The sequence below is a fragment of the Lycorma delicatula genome, chromosome 6, assembly GCF_047948215.1.
Source record: "Lycorma delicatula isolate Av1 chromosome 6, ASM4794821v1, whole genome shotgun sequence".
NCBI classification, from domain to species: Eukaryota; Metazoa; Arthropoda; class Insecta; order Hemiptera; family Fulgoridae; genus Lycorma; species Lycorma delicatula.
In genome coordinates, this window is record NC_134460.1 from 113421847 (window position 1) to 113437976 (window position 16130).

The 16130-nt window shown below is 28.1% G+C and overlaps 1 protein-coding gene across 1 annotated transcript in view; it reads right to left on the minus strand.

Moving 5' to 3' along the window:
* The window catches only part of Shab (potassium voltage-gated channel shaker cognate b), a 506172-nt gene extending 490964 nt beyond the window's left edge, over positions 1–15208 (minus strand). Inside the window, exon 1 of the mRNA XM_075368331.1 lies at positions 15080–15208. The gene's annotated coding sequence lies outside the window, so the exon portion shown is untranslated. The remainder of the gene's footprint in view (positions 1–15079) is intronic.
* Positions 15209–16130: the final 922 nt, after the last annotated feature.

Here is a 16130-nt window from a genome sequence, read left to right on the forward strand (position 1 = left end):
CGGACTAAATAGATAATGTGAGGTTTGAATAACTTTTCCTTTTTTCTGATTTACTGAACCAAACATATTGTTGCACATTAACAAATAAAACCTATTGAAAAGTAAAGGTAATCAATCAGCCTTGAATTGATCTTTCTATTCTGTTCAACACAGGAGACTGGTTATGAATTAAGGAATTGTTTTTGAATGTTCATTGGTAATGAATGTTATTACTTTAAAATATACCAATTCTGACTGATCCTGCTTGTATTTAAGGTGCATAAAATACGTCAAAGCTAAAAGACAAAAACAAATAATAGAAAGCAACACATTTGCATTCGAAGAAAGAAAGGTACATGAAACACAGATAGTGTTTAAGGAAAACACAATCCATGTTATTTTAAACGTTTAAGCTACTTACTACTACCAATCCTTATCATTTACACTGCCAATATAATAACCAACGTACTTTAGCAAATTTAATTAAAATCATTAAATACTAACATTAAAATATAATGGTTAATTTTGCGGAAATGGAAGTTTATTAACCTTGCTATTTATTTAAAAATTCTTTAATAACTTCACAGATTATTAATTAAATAAATAAATTAATTAAATAAATCTATAGACGACACATATGTTGTCTTAATTTAATGTAACCTAGATTATTAGTGTGGCAAAAGTAGTAACTATATAATTACAAACTCTATCTTCAACATAATATCTTTATATAACCCTTAAGGCGAATTTCTTACTTTTTAAGTAAATTATATTTTTATCTAAATGAAGTGCTTTTAAAATCGACCAAGTGAAATATTTTCAAAAACGATATCTAAATAATTAAATTTAATTAAAACAACTCTATTAAAGCTGTAAACTTTATTAAATAAATATTATCAACTGCCATTAGAATCAAAATCGATTTTCTGCGGATAAATTGGGTAGTTATTAAAATGGATTTAACAACAAAGAATAAATTTTGTGATAAAAAACTTTAAATCCAATGAGAAACCGAGACAGTACCATGTGGTTATCTTTACTGGTGATGTAACAGGTCATGCCATAACTTATCGGACGATTAGTTATAACTGTACGTAACAAATGCTAACTCCTCTTTCCGATAACAGTCATGATTCAGAATTGGTCAGAATTTAACTCGAAAAGATCATTAAAAATTATATTTACATTTTGCTGCTAGGCAGTCCAAAATAAATACAATAAAGTCATATAACATTTGTTATATCAGTGAAATGCCCATTCTTATCTATTTTTAGATATATAGAAAATTTCTTAACCTAAAAACAGAATATCATTATGAGATGTATCTTCGTCTAGACCTATCGTCTTTTACCTAAGATCTCTAATATATTTGAGAGGCTCTTCCTCGGACGAATTAGACCTATTTTAGTAGAAGGGGTTGTTATTACTGACCATCAGTCCGGAGCGGGCACTCCGGCACTGAAAAAAATTCACAGAATTGTTGATGTCATCAACGGTTATTTGGAAAGGAAGGAATACTGCTCGACGGTATTTTTGGATATCCAAAAAGCTTTCGAAACGGTATGGTTGCCTGGTCTGGTTTACAAGCTTAAAATGAGCTCCAATAACCATATTATTTGGTATTACGCAACTACCTTGATTGACGGTTCTTACAGGTTAAATATGGCAAAGAGTTATCAGGCTTTTTGGTACGAAAAAGGGAGTTCCGCAGGACCCGGTTTTCTATTCAATCTATTCTGTTAGACCAACAGTGCTGGGTAGATCACCCAGCATGGAAAATATCATTCTTACGTCCTTTTCTGATAACACGGCAATTATGGCGGTTGACATTAATCCAACAGTAGTGTCGAAGAAACTTCAATCGGAGTTAGACCTTCTTAGTGAATGACTAGTCAAATGGAAGACACATTAATATTACAAAATCGAGTCACGTGACATTTGCAGTGAGGAGAGGAGTTTGCCCAGATGAAGTTCACATCCCTTATTCGGACATCCCAGCCTCCTAGGGGGAAAACACTCACCTTGTGACGTTACCGGTCGCCACACCACCCTCTCCGTTCCAAGCTCTGAGGGGCTTCACCTGAGGGTCGTATTTAAACCCTCTAACTGATTACAACATTCCCTCATTCGGACAATGTACGATAACGAGGACTTCATTTGGACCGCCGCCTAACATGGAAAAATCATGTGAGAGAAAAGAGAAAAATTAAATTTCAAGCTTAGGCGGTTGAACTGGTTATTAGGAAGAAGGTAAGTGTTATATCGTTAAATTACAAACAGTTGTTGTACAATTTTATTTTAAAGCCAATATGGAATTACGGAATACAATTTTCGGGTACGGCAAGTAATAGCAATATCGACATCAACCAGAACAAAGTGCTAAGGAACATTTCGGAGCCGCCATGGTTTGCGTTAAACAAGGAGATCCACGATTACGTAGGGATTCCGTATATTCGTGAAAAAATTCACCGGCTAAGTTCAAAGTTTAAGCTTAACGCGCACGAAAACTATCTGGTTGTTAACCTTTTTGATACGTCTGAAGAGGCTGAATGTATTGGATCTACAGACTGTTTTGCGTTGAATATAAGTTTTTTCTTACTGAAATTTTGCTGTTACTATTTATGAATTATTTTATTTAGTAATATGAATTCTTTTGTTTTGTTGTTTATGAATTGTTTAAGTTTCATGCTTTCGAGTTTGTTTCTTGTATATGACCAGTGCTAATTTATTATTTGTCTTCTTTGTTCCTCATGTATGACTTGTGATAATTTTTTTATACTCAATTGCTTGCTCTGTTTTGTTAACATTTAATTTTATTGTTCTCTATATCTATGTTATGTTACCATTTAACTTTTTGTTTGTTCTTAACAGTTAATTGTCGAATTTTTTGTACTTCGTTACGCTTAGTTATGTTTTTTATTCGTCATACTTTTTATTGTACTATATTTTGTTTAAAGCTTTATATTGTCTTAGGATAACTCCCTTTCACGTATTTATTACTTTGTACAATTTATTTATAAATCAGGAAACTGATTGTAAATAAAACAATACATAAAAAAAAAAACATATGAGATAAAAACTAAAAAATTGGTGAACATTATTAAAACACGATTTATATGAACCTTAAAACATAAATCAAAGTTAGGTTCTAAAAATGTCTATTTAATACATATTATAGATCTTCAATGTAGTTATTAGTTGATAAATATGATTAAACGGTTAGAATAATCGCTCTTCTAATTAGGAAACTCCTGGGTTTATATTACCTACGTCACAAAAATAAATTATTAGCTTTTTTTAAACAAAAACAATTTTTAACAAACAATTTTTAATATATAAAACGGGGGATGAGATCGATGTTTATTGAAATTAAGAAAACGTTTAAATTTCCGCAAAGCTTGAAGTGAAATCAATTATAGTGGTGAACATTGGATAATGATAAGGACTCCTAAATCACTTGAAAATCTCTTCTTTTTTTACTCGAAAAGAATTTATTTTAATTTAAACCGAGTTAGTTTTACTGGCAATAAATTTTAGCAGTGAAGAATTAGACAACAGCAGCAACAGCAAGAGCAATTACTGAAAAATTAAAATACAAAATATAATTAAAACAAAATTAAATAGAAGCGAGTACAGTTAAAAGAAATCCATTTCCACTTGTCTTCACTACTCTCATAATTTCTTGTGTAAGATTAGATAATTTGATTCCTAAAATTAAATAAAGAATTCTCGAAGAAAATTTTAATTAATCTTTTCTAAAGCGAATTTGCCCATGCGTTTTTGTAGAAATCACTACAAAAAAAAAACTTACTTTCTAATAATGAAATTTTTTATGGATTTTTATTAGGTGAACCTACATCTAAAGAAGTTTTCCGGGTCTCAATCCTTCACCACATCTTTTCAAAAACATCTTTCTTCAACATCTCTAACTCACACTGAATTTCCCACTTCCTTCTCCAAAACTTTCTCAGTTTCACTTCTGACCTCCTTTGGGATATCTTCCTTAACCATGCTGTGAAATATCTTATTTTTCTTTATTTAAGATACTAGATCTTCTACTCCAAAAACCTATTAGTGCAACTTCAAAAATCATCACCGCTACCCTACTTTAAAATATTATTAATCCTAGTTTAAAATAATTCACACTTTAACCCCTACGATTTGTCAAATTTTCTACATTAAACCATTTTTCTCCATCAGCACTTGTACGCACGATATTCAGTAGCCGAGTGGAATAGCTGCTAATTGATAGCCCGAATTAAATTTTTTTCAATGAAAATTCGTTTTCTTCACAACTAAAAAAGGTTAAATTATAAAATAACTTTAAATATATTATTTTAAATCTAGATAAATTTGTAGTTTCATAACTATTAGGCGTTCACTAATTGATAAAATAAGTAAAACTAAAACATCTTCAGTTTATCAACAGTAATACCTTCCATGTATGAATAAAAATTCCATAAATGTAAACAAAATGAGATAAAAAGAGCATATTTTTACAAAGATCTACGTACAATAACGGTGTCCTTACTGCAGACTTTTATAACCATCAGTAGAAAATCCCCTTACTTTAACCGGAAACGTCTCAGAGGTTTTCCGGAGTATAAATTTACTGTAGTAAACGGGGTAGTAAGAAGAAACTATTTCTCAAATAAACAACACGTTTATGCAACGGAACACATTTTATTGCTTCAGACTTCCTTTTTTTTGATTTTTATTCCATCCATTTTTTTGAAACCCATCTAAAATCCTTCCTATTTTGTGAATACCTCTTAGCTTCAACACACCAATTACATTCTAGATTCTCAAATATTGTTTCATATTCTTATTTTCTCCCTGTATTGTTTTTAACCTGTGTAACTTAATATTCCGCCCGATAACCTTGACTTTCTTTTAAAAAGATTCTCAACAACTTATCTCTTCTTCAAATTGTTTTTAACCCAGTAAAATACAATACAATTTTGTAATCTGAACCAAACTAAATTTCAAAATTATTCTACAACAGTATACCTCGAAACATGGTATTCCTTACTTCTTTAACTATTTGTTTTATTGTTTATTTTCCATATTTTTCGACCGTAAAGTACTACAACTTCAAAAAAAGTTTTTTTAAAATATAATTCCTAAACTTACGTTTGATGCCGAAAGATCGTATTTTTATTTTTTTTTTAAACTCACCTATATAAATATGATTTTAATATTTTCTTTATTTCTTCAATCCTTTGTGATTTCACTTTCTAAGAAACAAAATTCTACCTGACTTATAATTCAAGAAGTGTTCACACTTATATGAATGTTTTCCTCTTTTCTATCACATTTCATTACTTTAATTTTATTATTGTTTATTTTCAAACTCTCTTCCAGAAATGATTCCACACATTTGTTACTTTCAGTATCTCTTTCTTAGTTTTAGCCAAAATAACAACCGACTATTATTGGCCAATGAAAACTTTCTTTGACTCTTCTTTATCTTTACTTCCATTTACGAAGTAAAGGAAGTATTGTGATCTCGAAAAATTTCGGTTTTCAGATACACCCCTGAATCCATTTTGACTAGTTTCAGCGTGACGTGTGTACTTACGTATGTATCTTGCATAACTCAAAAACGATTAGTCGTAGGATGTTGAAATTTTGGATTTAGGACTGTTGTAACACCTAGTTGTGCACCTCCCCATTTGATTGCAATCAACTAAATCAAGTCTCCAATCAAGCCCAAAATTCAAAACAATTTGGATTTTGGACTTTTTCTTAACTGCAGTAATAAGCTTTCGTTGAGAGCTTTTCAACGATATTCATAAGTGTTACTTATTTCCATTGATTCCAGGGTTATAGCCAAATGAAATTTTAATTAATGAAATATTTGGATCCTATAAGGGGAAGGTACATCGGTTCCAAACAGATTTCATCTCCTTTTTTTTAACTTTTTTAAATTTAAATAAATTGATTTATTAATAATTATTAACCTCTATTGTAAAAAATATTACGATAAATAATAATTCAATATTAACAAACAAAAACAAAAAAAAAGAAAAGAATATGAAAAAATATCAGATGTTATTAATGAAATGAAATTTTATGTACTTTTCATTTAAAAAAAAAAAGTGTATATGATGTAATTTAATAGGCATACAAGGAAGTCATATGGTGTTCACATCAGATTTTTTCTGTACGAAAATTATATGCCGTAGGAAAAAAAACATTCCTTATTTATATTTCTAGCTATTCTTTCCTTATTTTTAATGAAATTAAAATTAAAATGAAATAAATATATACGTACAGTACAACAAAGTAAAACTGTATTAAAGAAAAAATATGGTATTATGAAGAAAAGGTCTATTGTAAGTTGTATTTCATATCAAGATGTAATTCCGTTGTGGAATAAAACTAATCTTCGTACGTTCTACGTAATACAGGTTACCTAGGTATGTTTCAGCATGAGACTGAAGTCATATAGTGAAATACTCTGATGTATAAGTAATGTAAAAAAATTCCTTTCGGCACCCCGGAAGGCGGAGGTAGATTTCACCGGGGCAAAATAGGTGTAGGCGAACTCGGATTGTACAAGCTCGTATCAAACATTACTTTCCATTAAGGAAACTATGTTTTCTCATTAGACTTCAAGCTATTGGTAAATTTATCAAGACTTATGATTTTTCTTGAACTGATTGACAATACACCTATTTGAGGATTAGTGGGAGATTCTAGGTTTGTCTCTTTGTATTGATAAAAAAAAGATAATATTTTCTGAAATTTTTATTTAAAAACATGCATAAAAGTAACAATAGTAATGTTGAGAAGATGATTTGAAAGTAAAAAAGAGAGCTATGATTTTTTTTTTGTCCTTGAAACCCCATTTTTTCCACCTCTTGGCCCTTATCCAAAGAATAGTAGGAAAATTTAAACGAATTCGATATTTTACTTAATAAGAAAGTTATAGAAATATTTTTTATTTATTTTTTTTTTTCGTAAAAGCCCCCCATTTCCACCTCCATGGTCCGATTTTGGCCATTAACGAACTCGATCAAGATTTTTGGTCGTTATATTTTATGTATCAATTTGAAAGTGATATTGGCGTAAAATTATGGCAGTTATTGTGTCCACAAGAATATATATTATATATATATATAGATATATATAAATATATATATAAACTTTGGGATTGATGGTGGTTCTGGGGACTGGGGATATGAAACGCGAAAATATGTCGAAATTTTCCGGAAGTCGAATCATGATACCCATTACGATAGGTAGCTTTCTTATGAAATCTACCTAAAAATAAAGTTTATCATGATTCATAAATTTAAAAGTATAAAATTAAAAACATAAGTATTCAATTCCTTCTGTTTCTTGTCTTATAATTTTTTCTTTTAAATCAATTGTTGAATTTAATTCTTTTATAAAATATACATTATAATTAAAACATCTAACAGAAAAACACATGGAAATTTTTATTTTTCTCATATAAAAGGCTTACTCATTAATTGTGCTCAAAATCTAGAAAATATTTGAGGGGGTTTAATTTTGTTCTAATTTAACTGACGTAGGTTGTTTATTCTCAAAAGTATCACGGACACAATTTTACTGGCAAATACACACAAAAACCTATGAACTTTAATGTAACTGAAACAGTTTAACAACTACTCGCTAAAAATTGTAAAACAATATTAACAATTTTCTTTTTCCACTAACAAAAAAAAAAAAAATTGACTCATCTTTCAGAAATAGAATTTCAATTCCCCTTCTAGTCCCCAATAAAGAAATAAATAAAAACAAGCTATGAAAAAAATTGACTAAGGGTCGAATAAAACAAAAGTAATAGACTCAAAAACAAAAGTAATTTTTCTATAAGGTTAAATAGTGTAAGCCGATGCAAAACGGAGGTTGGACATTTGCATTCTATCTACAACAGCTATTTTATAAAAATTTAAATCAGGGTTTCCCAAAACGACTCCGAAGATTTTCATAGATTTAACATGTTTGTGAGTACATTGAACAATATAATACGTAGCAACTGATAACAATTTCATAAAGTTATTGGGAAATAGCTATTTATTTATTTTTAATTATTTACATTTAGTAGCGGTCTCTTAATAATATATTTTGTACTGAATAGACGCATTTTATTTCATATATTATTTCTTTTAAGTAAGAAATACATTATTTTTGTTCTTTTATACGATTTGTCTCAGTCTTACATTTGTGACTTATGTGAAGCATCTAAGTGCAAGCACATTATTCAGATAATATCACATGAATTTTGATAGGCTAGGCATAATAATGTTAATAGGAACGAAAAGAACAAGAAACTGCTTAATTAATCACTTTTCTTAGTTAGCCTGAAATAAAATAATTATTATTCTTGAAAATTATTATGATACTTACTACTAACCTCCGCAAATGAGTGATGTTAGCGTACTTTCTGCTTTTCATTCGGAAGGTTCTGGGTTCAAATCCCAGTCAGGATTGGCACTTTGCATACAGAAAAATATTTAAAAAATTCATTGCTTATCATAAAGAAGATTAGAATAGCTGTAATTAGAATTAAGTTTTTAGAGTCACGGAAGAATAAATAAATTTTTAGAAGTGACTTATAACACATGCTATTTCGCCTACTACCACTGTTCTTATGATCTAGCAAATATTTAGTTTTACTTAAATAATTTGCCGATTCGGTTGCAGAGTGGTAGCGACTCAGCCTTTCATCCGGAGGTCCGGGTTCGAATTCCGGTCAGGCGTGGCATTTTTTTCATACGCTAAAAATTCCATTTTCATATTCCCACGTATAAAAGCTTCCCTGTAAACTTCTGTGGTGAATTAATTCATCAAGAAAAAGAAAAAAATTTCTGATAAATAATATTAAGAAAAAAAAGCTAATTCAAGGTCAAATCTAGCACAAAAACAGAATATTAAGGATTACAATTTTATTGATTTCTCTCTTGCCAGAAATTGCGTATCAGACAACGTAGCTAAATAAAGATCCATGCAAACAGTATTTTAATAATGGAATAAACAGAAGTCAACGTATAAAAAAATACATAAGAATCAATTTCTCAAGTTAATTTTCGTTGGAATTAAGATACATTAATTAATTTTACTACATAATATAAATTGTAATTTGTAATATAATTATATAATGTATATATAATAATAATAATATATATAGAAGTATTTATAATACGTCCTCCTCCTCCAATTATTTTAAATAAAGTGAATTAATTATTTTAGTTGAAAAATTGCAATATACTCGTACTATTTTTGATAAAATACCATAATAACCAAAATTCTACAACCTAATTTTCTAATTCATACTTAATCATTTTGTAATTAAAAAATCTATGTGGACACTACACAGACACTACATATACAGATTTTTTTAAAAATACAAAGTACATAAAATTTATTTCACTAATAACTTCTGATTTTTTGCACATTTTTTTTTATTGTTATTATTGAGTTATTATTTACTGTAAAACTTTTTTTACAATCAGAGGTTAATAATTATTAATAAATCGATATATTTAAATTAAAAAGAAAAAAATTTAAAAATAAAAGAAAAGTCGGATTCGAACCGATGTGCCTTCCGCTAGTACAGGGGTCGGCAACCTTTTGAGTCGGAAGAGTAAAAAATTACAATTTACAAAATTTCAAAGTTTTTAAGGAGCCACAAAATTTTATTTCAAAGTTTTTAAAGAGCCACAAATTTTTTTCAAAAATAGGTTTATTAAATAATAATTTATAGGTACTTACACTTATAATTATTATTTTAACGCTAATTTTTAAATAATAAAAGCTATAAAATAGATAAATAATAAAATAGGTAATTTATTAAATATATATTTTAATAAAAACACTTTCGCGGTAATATCCAACAGTAGTACTTTGTTTCTTTTTTGACAATTCTTATTGACTTCAAAAAAGTAGTTAGGTATCTTATTTGGAAAAAAAAAGTATAATATGTATTTTAAAAATATAATACTTATTATGTTACTTATTTTTACTTCGGTTTTTTTATTATTATTAATATATATGTACATACATAACTTTGAGAAGATAATTCGCTTCTAACTCTTTTACTTGAAACAACAAACATACGTCACAGCCAAAGCACTGGTGAAGACGCCAAATTGTCTTGCGTCGAAAGCGAATTAAAACATCCGTGAATTAGAAACATCCGACGACGACGTCGTTCGAGAGCTTCTGACGGACTGACGACGCGTGTTAGGTGGGGAGGGGTGCGGTGAAAAGCGAGTACAAGTAGCAAAGAGGTAGAATCGGTGCCTAATCCTCGTTAATCGATTCAGAACGATTTTTAAATGTTTTTTTTTTGATAAAATAAATAATATTTGTGTATGGAACTAAAGAGCCGCAGCTTCACATCCAAAGTAGCCGCATGTGGCTCGCGGGCCGCAGGTTGCCGACCCCGGCGCTAGTAAGATCCAAATATTTCATTAATTAAAATTTTATTTTGCTATAACTCTAGAACCAATGAAAATAAGTACCAATTATGACATATCGTTGAAAAGCTCTTAATGAGGGCTTATTACTGCAGTTAAGAAAAAGTTCAAAATCCAAAAACATTGGATTTTGAGCTTTTTTTGGACATTTTTGGTCAAGTCGATTGACATCAAAAAGGGAGGTGCACAATTAGATGTTAAAACAATCCTAAATCCAAAACAACATTCGACGGCTAATCATTTTTGAGTTATGCAAGATACTTATACGTACGTACAGTCCTTACGCCGAATCTAATCAAAACAGATTCAGGGATGATTAAAATGGATATTTCCGTTGAAATCTGAAAACCGACATTTTTCGCGGTCACAACACTTACTTCGTACAAGGAAGAAAATATTGCAAAAAAACTAGATACCCTACTTTTGAAATAATCACCATACTTTTCTTTTTAACATAGCTATTCTACCTATATTCACCGGGAAAGTAAAAGTAAAAACCAATAAAAACTGGCAACTAAAAAAAATCTAAAAATATTTCTCGCTAATTAGATCAAAGAATAAATAACTATGTAGACTAAAAAAATTATTTTTAGTACTATTAAAATAAAGAAAAAAAAAGTTATAAGCAATTTAATACTTAATCTAATTTTATATTGTTTTTATACTGTTAGCAAATAAAAAAAGATAATAAAGAAACTATTTTGACCTTTTAAACCTACAGAATTAGGTGTTATAGGCCTCATTAATTCTCACTCTTAAGCAGAATCTAAATGTTAGATCATCAAAATCGATCGATATAATTACAACCTTTAACGTCCAATATACGGAGTAGGCTTATTTGTTTTATATACAAAGGAGAGAGACCACACTAAGTAAACGAACTTGAACCAACGCAAACTCTAAGTTAACCGTAACAACTCGATTAAATGGAACGTACAACAATAAATAATCGTCGGTTTATCTACTATGGACTAACAATTAATATTTTATTATTAAGTTTTTTCAAAACCTTAATTCTAAAAAATGTTATGACCAATGAAGTCATACTACGAATTTTAATAATGAATTAATAAAATTATGAAAAAATTATTAAGACTACGATATTTATAAAAATATGAAAAAACTTACATATAATTAAATGAAATGCAACTCCTTTATCTGATATATATATATAAGGCAGGTACAGCCAGTCGCGCGCGCGCGCGCGTGCGACTGGCTGAACCTGCCTTTGGTTACTTTAAAAAACAGATGAAATTAGGTTTCTACTGAAGAGTTGAATACGATCAGTACAATAAGTTGTTGAAAAGTTGTATTAGAAAGTAAATCTGATGATCTATATACTGATGAAATTTCCATCAGAGGATCGGTTAAGATAATTTTAGAGGATACTAACGGAAAGGTTACCACGACAGAAGTACGGCTATGTTTTCAGATCCAACGAAAAAGTAGACGGAATAACTAATAATTTCTCTTAACAGATAAGGAGAAAACTTATGAAAAAACTAACTAGTTTTTAAAACTGGGAGACAAATTACATCACGGATATTATTTAACTATACAAATATAAATATGACTCGTTTACTTAAATTCCTCAAAAATCTTTTCCAATTACATCAGTATTATTTTTCTTAAATATCTATTGGTTAAAGTTTTTGCAAATAAAATCTAAAAAGAAATCATTTATGATAAGGGAGATTATAAAATAAATTTATTCGTATCACAATATGTATCTGAGGTTTTGGTCGGGAGTGACAAGAAAATACTGAATGAACCTGCATTTTCCTGCCGCTGCCCTGAGTCAGTATTCACCATAAATATTATTATGTGGGATGTCCGTCTTGCAAAATTTCTAAAGATACTTTAATTTTCTAGAAATCATCAACTGAGCTATCATCTACTTATATTACTACTATTTTTGCGATACTCTAATCCGATGTGTAGAGAAGGTACAGTAACGAATCGAGGGGGCTGTTGTATTTGATTTGAGATATTAAGCTATCTGAGAACTAATGGTTTTTTTATATGGATTCATTATTTGAGGAAAAATTAAATCCGATTGTAAAAGAATAAAACAAAGCAAATGAAATGTGATGGAAAGGAAGTTAAAGGAAGGAGAAGATAGGATAAAGAATAATGTCCATGCAGGTAGAAACCTGCATTGACATTAAGAAAAGAAATTCTTCTGAATTCCTTTATTTTCGGGTAGTAAGTTTTTAAAGTACGATGAATTAAGGAATATATTAAAAACAAAATTGTACAGGAATTTTTCTGTATTAAATATAAAATTAGAAACTATAAAGAGATTAATAAATTATTTTTTGTGGAATTTCTAACCTTGTATGGCAGTAAAATATGGAGAACATAGAAAATTTAGAAGAAATATAAATGTGATGCGACAGAAAAATGAAAAAAAAAATTACGAAAATTACTGAATAAGAAATGAAGAGTTTTTATAACAATTTGGAAAAACAAAATTTGTGGTAGAATCTTGCATAAAGAAAACAAATTGCAAAAATAAAATGAGGAATCCAAAGTTGTAAATTTCATTCTTGAAGGAAATTTAAATTTACAAAACAGTGAAAAATACGCAAGTTTTCATATTCACATAAGAATATATACAAAAAATAAGACAAGTAATTGATAAAATTAAGAAATTAATGCAGAAAAGATATTAATCAACCAAACAACTCGTGAAAAAAGATAAATTGTGATAAGTAACCGATTTCCAAGGCGGAGTGGTAGCGTTTCGGCATTTCATCCGGAGATCCCGGGTTCGAATCCCAGTCAGGTATGTCATTGTTCATACGCTAAAAAATTCTATTTTCATATTCCACGTATAAGCTTCAAACCTCCTGTGTAATTTCATCAACCAAAAAATAAATTAAATATAAAGTTTAACAATTTATTTTTTTTAAGTACTATACAAATAAAAACTGATATAATCCCTAATTTGTAAAATCATGACCTATAAATCTTTTAAAAACAAATTTTTTAATGAAAAATTACTATATTTTTGGGAAAGTAATAAAAATAATAATTGTTTTAAATGCATGCAATTCAGAGCTATTCGAACAATAAAAAAATTTATAATTAATCTATATTGCATTATTTCGTAATATATCAGTATAATTTTTAAAAACATATTTGAATAGCTGGAAATGGTTTCTGCAGTCTATTTTTCATCATTAATTTTTGTAATCGTAATTGACAATAAAATTTCAATTAAAAAATACCAGATATTAATCTTACTATAGAAAAACAAAGTAAATAAAACTACTGAATTAATAAGATAATATAAAAGGAAAATATTTAACGGAAATTATTTAAAAATTAAGAAAATTAAGAATTGTATATCAGTATCATTTTTATTAAATTTAAAAAATAAAAAAAAAGAATTAAAAACAAATAATTAATAGTTAATTTATTGAGTATTAGATTACTACAAAGATAAAAATAAATAACTGCAAAAATATCCTTAGGCAAACTTGTAAAAATTTTTAATTGTATTTAAATTTAGAAATTAAAATAAGATGAATAAAAATTTATCTCTGTTATTTTTATTCACTGTGTGGTGTGTGTGTGTGTGTGTGTGTGTGTGTGTGTGTGTGTGTGTGTGTGTTTTAATTCAAATCTATTTTTATTTCAAATGTAATATGCAATTATTAATAACAGTAGTAGTCTATGATAACCATTCTTTTAAATGTTACTTAGTAATTTATTAAATTTTCTTTTTATTATTATTTAAAAAGTAACAAATAGTTCAGTATGTAGATTATTGTAACTAGTAAAATTACCAAATTATTAATGATTAACAATAATGGGGACTATGTTATTTTTATAAATTATTTTATTATTATTTTTTTAATGAATATGTAGCGTTTTAAATAAATAAAAATTTGTGTGAATCTGAAAAAAAAACGATTTTTTAATACAGTAAAGAAAATTAAATAGATAAATATAATTTCAAAACAAAAATTAGATACTGAATAAAGAAATAATAAATTAATACAATAGAATATTTTGTTAATACAGTATTTATTGTAAATGAGAAAAAATAGTAATTTTAAAAAGATCGTAGCATTTTGTAAAAAAAATTTATTCAGAGTTACAGAGGTAATCAAGAGTAAATTAAAAACCTAACTAAAATAAAATATAATATTTCTAATAAGCTTTAAAATCGTAAAAAAGTAATAGAAGGCAGGTATGACAAATGTTAAAGAATATTTTACCATAAAATATTTTTCTGTTTCACTGGAAATTCCTTTTTTTAGAAACAATATTGATTATTTTGTTTATACCCGGAAATGTAATAAGCGATTATACGTTTAGCTATATCGTAATTATATAAATATAAAATGATTTTTTTTTTCAAAAATTTAAAATACCGACAAAAAATACTTTTATAAATTTTAATTAAGCCATTGTAACATTTTCAGTTAATGTATCTTTAAATAATGCATTAACATTGTATTGAACTGGTGTAAGCAGGTTATAAACCGTGCATATACAAAGTACCGACAATTCTTGGTAGATATTAAATAAGTAAAAAGGTATTACAACAGTGAATTACGTAGTCTAAAGGAAAAAAAATTGATATATGATTGACGAAATCATAATGGAAAAAATTATTACACTTTTTTTTTTACCTGAGCCGTGGTGAAGTTTTTATTAATATCTTATACGAACTAGATTGATTAATATCACTTTATTTCACACCACTTCAATTTTTACACACCAAAGTTCCAGCGGTAGGGATTGAAACCGTTAGATAACACAGGAGGACCTTTACGCACGACAGGCCTTCCTTCTACTGAACAACTGAAAGAGGTCGCCACTGATTGTTCTCGATTCAAAACGCAGGAAATAAAGACAACAGAGCGACGTATAATTATATGGTGGACTACTGATCCGCCATATTTAATCCAACCCCAATTCGCTTACAATAACTTAATACAACGGACATTCGGGCAGTGCTCTATAATTTGCTACATCACATATTTTAAAATTTATGACGTCAAATATTACTAAATAATCTTTTTATAACAAAATCGTACTTTTTTAATAATCTAAAAATTAAAACTATCACAATACCATTAAAATATAAAATTAGCTATAAAACTTTTAGTTATATTTTTTTAAATTATAGAATTTCAAAAACTAAATATAAAAAATAAAAACCTGTTATTTTTTTAAATTAGTAGCCGGCAACAGATGAATTAAACCTTTGTAAAACATATGATTTTGAATAAGATGGAATTAATATGGCGGAGCGCTGCCCTTCTCTATCGATTTTAAGATTTAAATAGGTTTAATGCGCGTGCGCAAAAAATACCACTCGATAAATCATACAATTTGTGTATTTACTAACGGAACGCTTTTCTGTTGAGAACCTTTCTGGTGCCACTGCGTTACCGGTATTATATATAGGCCTACATTAACTATAATAAATACAACAAAGGGTGGAGTTTATAATAGTATGTAATAATCATGTAGGAAAAAATAAACATGTATTTTTACATTATTCTATAATAACACTTCCAAAGATAAGAATAATTAACATACCTTAAATAATACACCAACTGAGCTCGTAAGTAATGAAAAAATTTATTATATTATTACGAGTAATATCTTTTTATCTTTTGAGCATAAAATAAATGGACATTTTTCTATTAAATAAATGTATGTAATAGTTTAACA